At 37.8% G+C, this 15,787-nt stretch overlaps 1 protein-coding gene across 2 annotated transcripts in view; it reads right to left on the reverse strand.

Moving 5' to 3' along the window:
• Positions 1-15,787, reverse strand: part of WASF2 (WASP family member 2) — a 71,806-nt gene that overhangs the window by 50,980 nt on the left and 5,039 nt on the right. The window contains exon 2 of one of the 2 annotated variants that reach the window (XM_061148329.1): positions 8,185-8,305. The exons of the other annotated variant lie outside the window; for it this stretch is intronic. The gene's annotated coding sequence lies outside the window, so the exon portion shown is untranslated. The remainder of the gene's footprint in view (positions 1-8,184; positions 8,306-15,787) is intronic. 2 annotated transcript variants of the gene reach the window in all.

The raw sequence follows: 15,787 nt of genomic DNA on the forward strand, positions 1-15,787 counted from the left end.
CTACTTCTAGAGCCTTCAGTCCTAAGCAATAAATGTGGTCTTTAAAATACCATATCTCACTAAAAGCATCCAGAGCTCTTTGGCTAAAGGGCAGGAATTGTTCAAGACGAGTCTGGAACATCTTATAACTAGAAAGCAAGGAACAGTATCAAAGACTACTTCAGTTATGTCAAAAGGAATCCAGAACCAACTTGAAGAGGTTCCCACTAGCTCAAGATGAACAAACTTAACATCAGTAAAAGTAACTACAATAGACTAAAACATATCAAGTATGTTAAAATTCATAAATTCATGATGATACATTTTTAAAAAACCTAAACAACTCATTCATTCCCTTTGGAGTGTATCAGGGAACCAACTTATTTTGAAACTTGCAAATAAAGGAATAAAGGTAAAGAATCAAGTATTTATCCTGCCTTTCCTGTACAAATCAAAAACTTCAGAGAAACCAAAGAGTTGATTAGGGAAGTTTTTCTTTTTTGAAGTATTCCCACTCATAAATGAAGAAAGAATAATAGGGGAAAAAAAAAAGAATGACAGAACCGGAATGAATATCACCATTTTGCAAACATCTAGGTAATCATCATCCATGACTACTTACAACACAAAAAGAGACACCTGGCCAGTACGGCCTTCTGACAGAAGAAGACAACCACACTTACGAAGCACGATGTTGTCAAAGCAGGGAGCTGATGCAGCTCAAGCCTGCAGACAGGTGCCGACCAGTAAACAGCCACTGCGCACGTGCAATGCGGCGGCTCACGTGAACTGCCCTGTGCTGCGAGTGTAAGATACACTCCAAACCACAAAGGTTTAGTACGTAGAACATCTCAACAATTTTATATTCATTACATGGTGAAACGATAGTAACTTACAACTAAATAAAACAAATTTCACCTGTTTCTTCTTACCTCTTAAATGCACCTACTAGAAAACTTAAATTTCACTTCAGACTTGAATATTCCTATTAGATAATGCTGCTCCAGATCTAACAACCAGTTTACAAGGAATACAAGCAGCAGAGAAACAAATAAATAAATCACAGAAATTCAATTAGCAAAATCTAGAATGAGAAAACTTGGTTTCATCATCAACAACAAAAATATAAGGGAAAAAAGAGGCAAGAGAACCTAAAGATTAAAAGAGACTTCAGAGCCATATAAACCAAATCAATGTATGGATATTTTTTGGGAACCTGACTTGAATAAACCAAATGTTTAGAGAAAAGGGGAGAACACTGATGAAGGAAGAGAGGGAAAAGAGAAAGCAACTGTGGAAATATTAACATTAACTGGATATCCAATGATGTTACTGTGTACTGTGATTATTTTTTTTCCAAGAGTAATTACCTTTTAAAGCCACATAATGAAATTATTTACAATTTAAATGATATGGTGCCTGGAATTTCTTTCAAAAGAATCTTGTGAGGATGAGACAGTAGTGGTACAGATGAAACAAGACTGACCATGAGACTGATAATTGCTGAAGTCCAGTAATGGACATATAGAGGTTCCTTATATCATCTTCTCTACATTTATAATGTTTGAAATTTTCTAAACATACTATTTTTATGGGAGAAAATTTTACTGTAAGGACATTTCCAGCTCTTGAATCTACAAATATCTATGAAAATAAATGATGGGGTTGGCAAGCACCTCAAGAAGTCAGTCAATCTAGTTTTTTGCTTCTAGGAATGTTACTTGCAATATTACTTTACTCAATAAATATTTATTAAGTAATTAACTAAATGCAAAGGCCAAAGCATTGTAGAAGATGTATGCAGATATAAGAAAGAGTTTCTGTTTAAAGAGTTTCATAATACAGGAGAGACAAGAAAAGAACATAAATATAAAATAAAGTAAAAGTGATGAAGTTATGGTTTATCTGGTTATGTAAATCACAAAAAGGCATGATAGAAGAGTGTCATATAACTGGGTGTTAAAATAGACAGGATTTGGACATGTAAAGACAAGGAGTATTATGTCTAAGGTGGACAGTGTGAGCAGAGGTACATAAGCAGAAAATAATGAGACATTTCTGAGGAACGAAGATGAGTACATTATTGCAAAAGCAGCAGGGAACTCGGCTGGAAAGACAAGTATGGCCAGATGATAGAATCTTAAATATCAGGTTGAGTTTGTACTTTAGTCGCTTAGAGATAGGAGTTACACAAGACGAGTTACAGATTAAAGAATATTTAGGAAGATGCTATGCATCTCACTTGGTATTACTGCCTGGAAAATTCCACAGACAGAGAAGTCTGGCAGGCTACAGTCCATGGGGTCACAAAGAGTGGGACAAGCCTGAGTGACTGAGCACACACATACATCTCACTTGAGCCTTGAAGAACAGAATGGACCTGGGGGGCAGTGGCAGTGGGGACAGGAGCGATAGAGAAAGTAGAAGCAACAGTTAAGGCAAAGGTAACAAGGAACCTGAACTGGAATAGCAGGAAAAAGAGACAGGGAGGGACCTGAGAGTGTCCTGGCATGAAAAGAGGGAGGTCAGAGAAAAAAAGAAAAGAGGGAGGTCAGGAAAGTCAACCAGCAACTAAGGCCTTACATCTCAATGAACTGGGAAAACAGTGGAGCCAACGTTTGATATGTTGGCAGACCTATACTAGCTCTGAAATGTACTGAATAAACGACTGAGTGAATAAGTAAATAAGGGGTTTTGGAGGGTGGGATGGGCAGAAGAACAGCTCAGCCTTACTGTTTTAACTTATGAGGAAGTCAAGGTGCTGAAGGAAAATGCTGCCCAGGTGTGCTAAGCATCATTGTCAGAAAAGCAAAGGTTCCATCGTTAAAACCTGTATAAAAAGTATAAAATCTATCCTTAAAAACTCTAACAGTGAGGGAAAAAAAAAACACACCTCTAACAATGTCTCCCTAGCAAGAAGGAAACAAGTTGTACCAATATGACCACTGGTTCCCAAAAGCAAACAATCCATGAAAAGCTGAAGGTGCAGAAGAGATGACCAAGTGGAAGGATTCAATAGGAATTCTGGGACTGGGGTTCAAAGGTGGAAATACAGATTTGGAAGTTACCAAATAGAGGAGGTGATAGGCAAAGACATGAGAGAAGAGATGACCTCCTAACACAAGAGCATAAAGAGAAAGGTAAGGACACAGGACAACCTGGAGACAGACAAAGAAGAAAGATCAAGGTAAGCGGGGGAATCAGAACAATGCCCTGTTAAAAAGTTTAGAGAAGAGTTTCTAGAAGAAAGGCATGCTCAATCCTTGTTTTCTTCCTTGACCCACATATTTAATTCATCATCAAGCCTATCAGCTCTACCTCCAAAATACTTACTAAATACATCTACTTCTCTCATTTCTTCTTCCACTAACCTAGCTAATGTCTCTACCACACCTGGACTTCTGCTCAGTTCAGTTCAGTCGCTCAGTTGTGTCCGACTCTTTGCAACCCCATGAATCGCAGCACGGTAGGCCTCCCTGTCTATCACCAACTCCCGGAGTCTACCCAAACCCATGTCCATCGAGTCGGTGATGCCATCCAGCCATCTCATCCTCTGTCGTCCCCTTCTTCTCCTGCCCCCAGTCCTTCCCAGCATTAGGGTCTTTTCCAATGAGTCAACTCTTCGCATGAGGTGGCCAAAGTATTGGAGTTTCAGTTTCAACATCAGTCCTTCCAATGAACACCCAGGACTGATCTCCTTTAGGATGGACTGGTTGGATCTTCTTGCAGTCCAAGAGACTTTGAAGAGTCTTCTCCAACACTACAGTTCAAAGCATCAATTCTTCAGCGCTCAGCTTTCTTTACCGTCCAACTCTCACATCCATACATGACTACTGGAAAAACCATAGCCTTGACTAGACAGACCTTTGTTGGCAAAGTAAGTAAGGACTTCTGCTATTTACCTTAAATCAATTCTTGCCCCCCCCCAAATAATTCATTTTTTTTCAGTGACTGGATTAATCTTTTCTTTAAAAAAAAATTATTTATTTAGTTGGCTGCATTGGGTCTTCATTGTGGCATGCAGGATCTTCAGTCTTCATTGTGGCATGCAGAATCTTTAGTCACTGCATGCAAGCTCTCAGGAGCAGCAAGTGGGATCTAATTCCCTGGTCAGAGATTGAACCTGGCCCCCTGCATTGGGAGCTGGGGTGGTCTAGCCACTGGACCACCAGGAAGTCCCTGGAGTAATCTATAAAAAATGGAAATCATATCACATACCCACTCCCTCTTTAAAACACTTTAACTAAATGGATATTTAAAGGTATTGGGGTGTGACAATGCTAATATAATCATGCTCCAGTAGGGGAAATACTTGCATTTTTCATGCTGAAATATTTACAAATGAAGTCTGCTTCAAAAATAATAAGTGCAAACAAGTCTGAACTTATTCTATGAGGCCAGTACTACTGTGCTATCAAAACCAGACAAAGGGACTTCCCTGGTGGTCCAGTGGCTAAGACTCCATGCTCCCAATGCAGGGGACCTGGGTTCAATCCCTGGTCAGGGAACTAAATCCCATATGCCGCAACTAAGGCCCAGTGCAGCCAAATAAATAAAAAAAAAAAGCAAAGACTTCCCCCTAAAGTTAGGAACAAGACTGCAATATCCAGTCTTTTCACTTCTGTTCAATACTGTACTGGAGGTTCCAGCCAGGGCAATCAGGTAAGAAAAATAAATAAAAGGCATGAGACTGGAAAGGAAGAAGTAAATTCTATTTGCAGATGACATGATTGTGTAATATAGAAAATGCTAAGAAATCCATCAAAACACTCTTAGAACCAAGGCAGCAGGATACAAGATCAATATACAAAACCAATTTTAGGGACTCCCCTAGTGGTCCAGTGGTTAAAAGAATCCACCTTACAATGCAAGGGACGAGGATTCAATCCCTGTCAGGGAACTAAGATCCCCCAAGCCTCAGAGCAACTAAGACTGTGAGCCACAATTAGAGTCCATGCACTGCAACAAAAGATTCCCCATGACTCAATGAAGAACCGATGTGCTGCAAGTAAGACCCACAACACAGCAAAATAATTTCTTTTTAGAAAATCAATTTTATTTTTATACACTAGCAACAAACAATCCAAAAATCAAACTAAGAAAATAATTTCATTTACAAATGCATCGAAATAAATTTAAGAATACTTAGGAATAAATTTAATAAAAGAAGTGTAAAACTTGTACATTAGAGACTTTGAAATATAGAGAAAAATTTTAAAGGCCTAAATAAATGAAAAAACACCCTATATTAACAGAGTGAAAGACTTAAAATTGTTCAGATGGCAATACACCCTAAATTAATCTACAGATTCAATGAAATTCCTGTCAAAATCCCAGCTAAATTTTTTTTTTGCAGAAATTGACAAGCTGAGCCCAAATTTATATGGAAGTGCAAGGGACTCAGACAGTCAAAACAATATTGAAAAACAGAACAAAGCTGAAGGACTCATACTTTTTTATTTCAAAATTTATAAAAAAAAAGAGCTTCAGTAATCAAGACTGTGACACTGGCGTAGGAACAGACATTCAGGTCAGTGGATCAGAACTGAGAACTCCCAAAAACCTCTATGGTCAATTTATTTTTAGCAATGATGCAAAAAAATTCAATGGGGAACAAATTATCTTTTCAATAAAAGTGCTGGGACAATTGGATACTCATCTGAAAAGAATAAAGTTGAACCTCTACCTAACACCATAATAAAAATTAACTCAAAATGGATCAAAGGCTTAACTATGAGATCTAAAAGTATAAAACTCTAAGGAGAAAATATAGGTGTAAATCTTCATAATCCTGAACTAGGCAATGGTTTCTCAGACAGGACACCCAGAAAAACCAATCAAAGGAAAAGTATTCAAAATTAGAAACTTTTGTGCTTCAAAGGTCATGGCAAGAAAGTGAAAAGATAACACAAAGAAATGAAAAGAAAATATTTACATATCATATCTGGTAAGGGGATTGTATCCAGAATACATGAAAAACTATTCAATTCAATAATAAAAAGGATGAATGACCCAACTTAAGAATGGGTAAAACATTTAAAAAGACATTCTCCAAAGAAGATTCAGAAACAGCCAACAAATATATGAAGGGTGCTCAACATCACACTAGTTATTAGGGAAATGAAAATCAAAACATTATCTTTGTGGGAGGTGGGTAAACTAGGCATTTGGGATTAGCTGATACAAACTACTACATAAAAAGCAGATAAACAAGAGGTCCTACTGTAGAGCAGAGGGAACTATACTCAGTATCTTGTAACAAACTATAGTGGAAAAGAATTAGAAAAAGAACATATACATGTATAACTGAATCACAATGCTGTACCCCAAACACGGACACAACACTGTAAATCAACTATACTTCAAAAACAAAACAAAAGGCATGAGGTAGCATTTCACACTCACCAGGATGGCGATAAAAAAAAAAAGATGAGACATATTGGTGAGGGTGTGGAAAAACTGGAATCATATAGTGCTGGTGGAAATGTAAAATAGTGCTGCCACTTTGGAAAACAGACGGGCAGTGTCTCAGTTATCATATGACCCGGCAAATCCATTCATAGGTATGTACGCAAGAGAAATGAAACAAACATCCACCCCAAAAAACCTCTATATAAATGTTATAGCACTGTTAGTCATGATAGCAAAAAAGTGGTAACAAACCAAATGTCCACCAACTGACAAATAAATAAAAGTGTTACATTCATACAATGGAGTACTGATACAAGCCTACCACATGATGGACACTTGAAAGCATTATGCTAGGTGAGAGAAGTCAACCACAAAACACCATGTATTGTATGACTGAATTTACATGAAATGTCCAGAAAGGGCAAATCCACAGACACAGAAGTAGATTAATGGTTGTCTAGGGCAGTGGGGAGGGGAAAATGGGGAGTGACTTCTAATAGGTATGGGGTTTCTTTCTGGTGTGATAAAAACATTCTGCATTTTGGAATTAAACAGTGGTGATGACTGTATAACCCTGTGAAAATACTGAAAAACACTGAATTGCATATTTTATTTTTGTTTTTAATATTTATTTATTTTTGGCTGGGTCGGGGTCTTAGTTGCAGCACATGGGATTTTCCTTGCAGCATGCAGACACCTCTCTAGTTGAGTCACCGGCTACAGGGAGCGTGGGCTTAGCTGTCCAGCAGCACGTGGGATCTTAGTTCCCCAACCAGGGATTGAACCTTGGTCCCCTGCATCACAAGGCAGATTCTCAACCACAGGCCACTGGGGGTCCCTGAACTGCATATTTAAAATGGGTAAACTGTTTGGTATGTGAATTGTATCTCACTATTTTTTTTTTTTTTTTTTTTTTATGGCTGTGCTGGGTCTTCATTACTGCTCGGGCTTTTCTCTGATTTTGGCGAGTGGGGACTACTCTATACTGGCGGTGCATGGGCTTCACATTGAGGTGGCCTCTCTTGTTGCAGACCATGGGCTCTAGAGCACAGGTTCAACACTTGTGGTGCACAGGCTTAGCTGCTCCAAGGCATGTGGAATCTTCCCGGATCAGGGATTGAACCCATGTCTCCTGTATTCACAGGTGATTCCTTATCACTTAGCCACCAGGGTAGCCCTGCATCTCACTTTTAAAAATCAAGAAGAAATGTCCACAAAAAGACTTGCACACAAATGTTCATAGCAGCTTAATCTGTAATAGCCCCAAACTAGAAACATCCAAATATTCATCAATAGGTGAATGGATAAGCAAATTACAATATTCATGTAATGGATTATTACTTGGCAACCAGTGAAACTTGTACAACATGGATGAATCTCAAAATAATCATCCCAAATGAAAGACACCAGATCTCTGTCAATGAGCATGTACTGTATGATTCCATTTATATAAAATTCTAGATTTCCTGATGGCTCAGCAGGTAAAGAATCTGCCTGCAACTCAGGAGACAAGGAGACGTGAGTTCGATCCCTGGGTTGGGAAAATCCCCTGGAAGAGGAACTGGCAAACCTCTCCAGTTATTCTTGCCTGAAAAATCCCAAGGACAGAGGAGCCTGGCAGACTATAGTCCAAAGGGATACAAAGACCTGGACATAACTGAGCATGCACGCTGGCTAGAAGATTCAAAATAATTTATAGTGATAGTGTATCAGTTGTTGCCTGTGGCTGGGGATGTGAGGGTGAGCATCAGAGCAGAAGGGAGTGATTACAAAGGGGCAGGAGGAAAGACTTACCGGTGATAAATATGTTCATTATCTTGATTATGGTAGTGTCTTTAATGGTACATACAGATGTCAAAAATTACCAAATTTTACATTTCAATATGTGGTTTATGCCAATAACATCTCAAAAAAGCTGTTGTAAAAATGAAAAAAAAAAAAAAAAAAGAAAGGCTGTTAATTCAAGTATTTAAACTGCTGCTGTCTATAGACTAGATAATAATTTTAAACAAAAGTTACATGATTAATAGTTACTATGTGAGGTGATGTGTTAATTGGCTTGATTGTAGTTAATCACTTCACAATGTATACATATACCAAATTATCATGTTGTATACCTTAATATAAGATTTTTGTTTGTCAATTATATCTTGATAAAGCTTAAAAAATAAAAATAAATAAAAGTTACATTAACTGTTAAAAAAATAACATTAGGGGAGGAGATAGAGTATTAGAAGGAAAAAATTAGCCATGAATTAGTAACTTTAGCTAGGAAATAGATACACAGGGGTCCATTATACCATTTTTTACTTTTATATATGCTTGAAATTTTGCATTAACAACTTTCTAAAGGGAATACCCTGTGGGTCCAGTGGTTAGCACTCCACACTTTCACTGCCAAGGACACAGGTTCAATCCCTGGCTAGGGAGCTAAGATCTCGCAAGCCACACAGTGGGGCCAAAAAGAAAAAAGGAAAAGAAAAAAGTTTTTTTAAAAACTGTTTAAGCATCTGAATTAAAAAAAAAAAATCTCATCAAGACTTCCCATTTTACTTAAAAATAAAACTCCTTATCAAGCCTACAAAGCTTTGAAATGCCTTTGCCCTTAGTTCCTTTCCTTCTACCTTGGAACTGTCTTTTCCTCACCTCTTCATTTGGTTCACTCATTTTCATTCTTCAGTTTTGGTTTGTCACCGTCTCACAGGAGCCTTTTCTGACCATCTCTGTGCTGTGCTTAGTCACTCAGTCGTGTCTGACTCTTTGTGACCCCATGGACCATAGATTACCAGGCTCCTCTGTCCATGGGGATTCTCTATGCAAGAATACTGGAGTGGGTTGCCATGCTTTCCTCCAGGGATTCTTCCCAACCCAGGGATAGAACCCAGGTCTCCCACATTGCAGGCAGATTCTTTACCGACTGAGCTACCAAGGAAGACCAACCATCTCTAAGTTCCTCCATTATCTCTGTTATAACACCTTATTTTATTCTCTTACTAACATATCACAATCTTTCAATATTTTATGAGTCTGTTTATGTTGTTCAGTCGCTAAGTTGTGTCCAATTCTTTGCGACCCCAAGGACTGTAGCATACCAGGCTTCCCTGTCCTTCACTATCTCCCAGAGTTTGCTTAAACTTCTGTCCTTTGAGTCCATGATATCATCCAACCATCTCATCCTCTGTCACCCCCTTCTCCTGCCTTCAATCTTTCCCAGCATCAGGGTCTTTTCCAAAAAGTCAGTTCTTCGCATCAGGTAGCCAAAGTACTGGAGTTTCAGCTTCAGCATCAGTCCTTCCAATGAATGTTCAGGGTTGATATCCTTTAGGATTGACTGGTTTGATCTCCCTGCTGTCTAAGGGACTCTCAAGAGTCTTCTCCAGCACCGCAGTTCGAAAGCATCAATTCTTCCTCACTCAGCCTCCTTTATGGTCCAACTCTGACATCTGTACATGACTACTGGAAAAACCATAGCTTTGACTATACAACCTTTGTTGGCAAAGTGGTGTCTCTGCTTTTTAATATGCTGTCAAGGTTTGTCATAACTTTTCTTCTAAGGAGTAAGCGTCTTTTAATTTCATGGCTGCAGTCACTGTCCTCAGTGATTTTGGAGCCCAAGAAAATAAAATCTGTCACTATTTCTACTTTTTCCCCATCTATTTGTACTCTCCTCTTGCACTTTCATCAAGAGGCTCTTTAGTTCCTCTTCACTCTCTGCCATTAGAGTGACATCATCTGCATATCTGAGGTTGCTGATATTTCTCCAGACTATCTTGATTTATTTGTCTATGTGATTAATTTAATCTTGATTTATGTGTTTACTTATTGCCTACCCAAGCCTCCTTAAACTGCATGAGAGCAGAGACCCTGCCTCTTATAATCACTGAGCTGTGTTCTCCATGCCTGGGACATAACAGATATTCAATAATTATTTGCTGAATGTTAAACTAGTAACCCAATACTGGGTATTACTGTTAAACAGTTAATACATTAAAGTCCTACAGAGAACCTACTGTTTGCAAAGCTTCAGGTAACATATGCATATCTGAAGTGAGAGGATACATGATACAATGTAAATAGAATGAAAAATTTTTTTAAATTCCTCCAAAGGCTAGTGAAAACAGTAAATAAATACTATTTAAGAAGACTTATTTTTTCCTCCGGAGAATTCATTTAGAAACAGAAATAAAGAGTGCTCTGAGATAGTATTTACTGTCTCAAGACAGACCTATAAACAAGGGGATCCCCCAGTGATTAATGTTGAAACCTATTAGAAATAACATCTTTAGAAATTATCTAGAAAAAAACTGTCTAGTGACTCTTCTTAGCTTGCACATGACTCTAAAGCAGTAGCTAGAAGTATGATGATACAAAGTTGTGTGTTAAGAAAGGTGAAAAATAGCATCCATGTAGACAAAAATAAGGTAATGCAGTAATGGAAAAGTAGTCCAAACTATAATTATCAAATGATGAGCTCTAGAGCTACCTGTTTCAATATAGGAAAAGGATTTCAGAGTCCCTGGATTTATGCTGAATACAACTACAAAAAGGCAACAAAATGCTGGTCGTTATTATTATGAAAGCTTTGGAAACAAGGAACACATCATCTTGCCCTTGTACCAAGCAAAGTGTATCTGTATTAGAATAGAATGTGCAGTTGTGGTCATCATAACACAAAAAGGTAAAATAGAGAAGGCCTAAAAAGGTGTCCAAAAAGGCCAAAAGACAGAGGAGCTTATGTAGCTATATACATATTTTTTAATATAGATATATAAAGGACACATTAGTATGAAACAAAGAGGGTGTGAAATGGTAGACTACATCAAATCTTAAAAGTTACAATCCAGTTAGAAGTGTAAACAAACAGTAAAGTATATTTTTTTAAAAAATTTAAGCCCAGGTTTTAGAATAAGACAGAGAGAAGTTTTATGCCAAAAAAGGGAAGGGAAGGGGGAAAGGGAAGAAGGAAAAAAATACGAAGGCAGGAAGGAATTGAGTTTTAATCCCAGTAGGCTTAGCTGTGTGACAGTGGGCATGATACTTAACTTTGAGCCTCGCTTTTCTCATCTCTAAATATCTAATTTGAAGGGCTGCCATGAGGATGGAGATATGCACACTGCCTGGTATATAGGCTACATTTACTACTTTTATTAGGACTAATAAAAAGTAGTAGTTTACTACCCAATCCAGTATATAAAGTAATAAAACTCATTACTCAGATGACAAGAACAGAATGTAAGGAAAAAAAAATCATTCAAAGATAGTCTAGAAAAATTCATAGGCAGCTTTTCCATAAGAACCTTCTTCCTAAGAAAAATTACAAATTTTAGGCAACGGAGCCCTAAACTTTGAAGCTGACACTTTCACCCCTTTCCCATTAGCAGCAGAATTCTGGACTAGATAATATGTCCAACCAAACATGCCACTCACTGTCTTAATTTAATTAGACAGGTCCCTCTATTACAGATGAGAAAACTGAACCTAAGAGAGTCAATGCCCAAGGCTACACACAAAGCTAATACATGGAGGAGCCTACATTTGAAACCAGACGGGCTGACTCCAGAATCTATACTCATAACCACAACTAACTGCCTCCTACTCTGCAAGAAATGTTGGATGCTGGATATGCAAGAATGAGATGAGTGATTAAGGAGTATACAATAAGTATTCAAAAAGGCGGCTGTTTGATGAATCCAGCCCAGCCAAGGTCACCACCAGTTAGATACTCAGATTTAGGGTGACCACAAGCACAAACACTGAAAAAATAACTGATTAATGAAGATGTAACAAACCTAACATAAGAAGGGACGCCTAAAAATCCCTAAACTGTGGTCTGAGATATGTTAAACAAACTGCAGAAAAAGAGGAAAATATATCAAAATGCTAACTAGTGGGATTATGTGAAAGTGAAAATCGCTCAGTCATGTCCAACTTCTGGTGACCCCATGGATTATACAGTCCATGGAATTCTCCAGGTCAGAATACTGGAGTGGGTAGCCTTTCTCTTCTCCATGGGATCTTCCCAACCCAGGGATCAAACCCAGGTCTCCCACATTGTAGGCAGATTCTTTACCAGATGAGCCACAGGGAAGCCCAAGAATACTGGAGTGGGTAGCCTAACCCTTCTCCAGCGGGTCTTCCCAACCCAGGAACCAAACCGGGGTCTCCTGCATTGCAGGCGGATTCTTTACCAACTGAGTTATCAGGGAAGCCCAGTGGGATTACAGGTGCCTTTCTCTGCTTCATATTTTTTTTAATTTGGCTTTTTTTTTTAAAAAAAGAGCTCATATTATTTTCATAATTGGAAAAATGAAGAAATAAAAATAAATCTGAGGAAACTTTCACTCTTTAGTCACTTCTAATTCTGTAATTTGTTGCAATGAGCATGTATTACTTTTGTAATTTCAAAGAGATTTTAAAAACAAATAAATCTAATATATTAGAAAAATGAAGTAAATTACATGCAAATACCAAAGCCCAAAAAATGGATATGATATAAGAATTAGCAAATAAGGAGTTACAGTTTGTTGGAAAGAACTCTATACATACACCAAAGGACTCGGATTCACACTGATATACACACCAACATGGACGTCAAAAACTATGTTGAACAGTAGAATTCAGACACAAGAGTACATATTGCATGAGCCAAGAACAGGAAAAGTTAATATGTAAGGAGAGAAATCACAATAGCGGTTGCCTATAAGACAGTAGGGAACTGTAGAGGGTTATGGAAACATTCTCTCTCTCGACTGGGTGTTGGCCATACACATACTTAACATTTGTCGAAACTCATCTATCAATAATTACATACTTGTATTTGTATGTATTCCACTATATGTAAATTTTACCTTTAAAGAAATCTCATTTTTTAAAAAAAGACAGGGTTCAATCTCAAATCTGTTATTTATTAATTGAATGACTTTAAGGAAGTTACTTAACCTCTCTGAGGCTGCTTATCTGTATGTAAGCTCAGTCACATCTGACTCTCTGCTACCCCAGGGGCTGTGGCCCACCAGGCTCGTTTGTCCATGGGATTTTCCTGTCAAGAACACTGGAACGGGTTGCCATTTCCTCCTCCAGGAGATCTTTCTGACCCAGGGATCGAACCCATGTCTCCTGTGTCTCCTGAATTGGCAGGCAGATTCTTTACCACTGAGCCACGGGGAAGCCCATTTATGGGTATAAAATGTAGCTAACATAATTTATCTCAACGCTGGGAATTGACTGTAACATGTATCAAAGCCAGAGACTGTGCTTTGCAAACTATCACCCAATGAATGTTCAAAGAACTTTAAAGGTAAAATGGGGGCAAAGTGGATCTTCTATTTCTCATAATACCACAAATGGCTTTGTTATCAGGAATACTATTCTTTAAAGACTATCGGAAGAAAAAAAAAAAAAGACTATCGGTATTCTACAAAGGGAAATTTACTTATAGTTCTCAATTGTGACGGGAAAGGAACATCATGGACATGATCTAAGACCTCCCTCTACACAGTTAAAAAAATTACTCAAGATACGACTTGAGAGAAAGCTTGCTAGACTGAGTACTTGCCAGAACAATGGCATAATCACAGGAGGAAAAGGTCTCAATTCTAAATACGTGAGATTAAAAGAGTTGCTCACTACTTTACTATGTCAATTACAAAGTTTAAATGTCCCCGTAAGTCATATCATAAATGTGTGTAAGTATGTATCTGTGCACATACATACACATATTTACTCAAACTGGAACAGTTAAACTACTGCTTCTTCCCAAAAGGGCTTCTACATTCTAAAAATAAGAAACTTAATTCTGTTCAACTAGAATTCATCTTATAACTCAGAGTATGTCTCAGGCTTTCCCATATTTACCCAAAAAGAAAAGCAGCTTGACAAATATTATCATAGGCAAAGTCTAATAGCCTCTCCCATCAATCTCAAACTGTTTGTCTTTATTAGTGTATAGAAATCATGAAGACGACCAAATTTTTCTTTAGTACTTCTATATCTGAACGTTATTTCTTCTGTAAGCATTCAACAATTCTTGTTTCTATTCTTCTCTTTTCTAATTCAATTCTGTTTGGTTTCTAAGTTAAGAAGTGTGCTTCATTTGCATAAATGGTAACTATTCTGAGATACCATTCATAACTATACATTTGAATTCTCTAGAGTACTATTCATAACTTTAAATGGAACAGGGGAAAAACACACTCATTCAACTTCACTTTAATGGTGACTAAGACATGAATGATTATGTTATCTTGTAGAGGGTTGGCCAAAGGAGTGAAGTTCCTCAGTGTTACTACTAACTTGTCATCCTTTTATGAATGTCCAAAGGAACCAAGAGGATCCCTGCCTTGACCAATCTACCTACCACAAAAAAAAAAATACTGAGCTTAGAAAAACATGCTCATTAGCTAAACATGTTTTTTAGAGTTATGAAGTATCTATATAGAAACATTAAAAGATGTATCTTAGCCAAGAAGCTCAAAAATTAACTGAGAAGAATCCTGACAAGTCCTGGCAAGTTCTCTATAAAACTAATGCTGATTATTCTCTAAAAGTTAAAACAGCTTTTCTGAGAAAAGCTGAGTCTTTTATTCAAGGTAGTAATATTCTAGTACTTCTTTACTCCACCTAATCAGTGGCAGAACTGAATTCACAAAATCTGCATAAATAATTCAACTGTCTGTACTGCTCTAATATATTTAAACCAAATAAAATAAAATTTGAGCAGAATAAAAATGATGGTGCTATTTTAAATGTCACCTCCTGATTTCCCTCATTTTTCTTTCTTATCCAAAAGTCAGAGACAAGAGACTGTATAACCAGAGAAGGACTGGAAGGACAGTGCATATGTGAGGACACCTACATTCATTTCTGCTCCATGACCCTACTACCCTACCCTTACCATAGTTTTCAACAGAGGGCAATTTTCTCCCCAAAGGACATTTGACAATATCTGGAGACATTTCTGGTTGTCACAGCTGAGAAGGGGGAGCGGTGCAGTTACCATTAATAGGTAGTGGGTAAAGACCAGGGATACTACTAAAGATACTTCGATGCACATGACAGTCTACCACTATACAGCATATTATTCAACCTAAAATGTCAATAGCACTAAGGATGAGAAACCTGACCCCAAGGCTCAACAAAGACCTGCTGCTGCTGCTAAGTCACTTCAGTCGTGTCTGACTCTGTGCGACCCCATAGATGGCAACCCACCAGGCTCCCCCATCCCTGGGATTCTCCAGGCAAGAATACTGGAGTGGGTTGCCATTTCCTTCTCCACAATAAAGACCTACCTCTCAATAATGTTTGTTGGAATGAACTGAAAAGGAAAGATCATAAATTGGAAAAAAGAGAAGACTACAAGAATGAAACAGAAGACAGAGGCCTAAATTAAACATTACTA

The sequence above is a fragment of the Dama dama genome, chromosome 8 (genome assembly GCF_033118175.1).
Source record: "Dama dama isolate Ldn47 chromosome 8, ASM3311817v1, whole genome shotgun sequence".
NCBI lineage: Eukaryota > Metazoa > Chordata > Mammalia > Artiodactyla > Cervidae > Dama > Dama dama.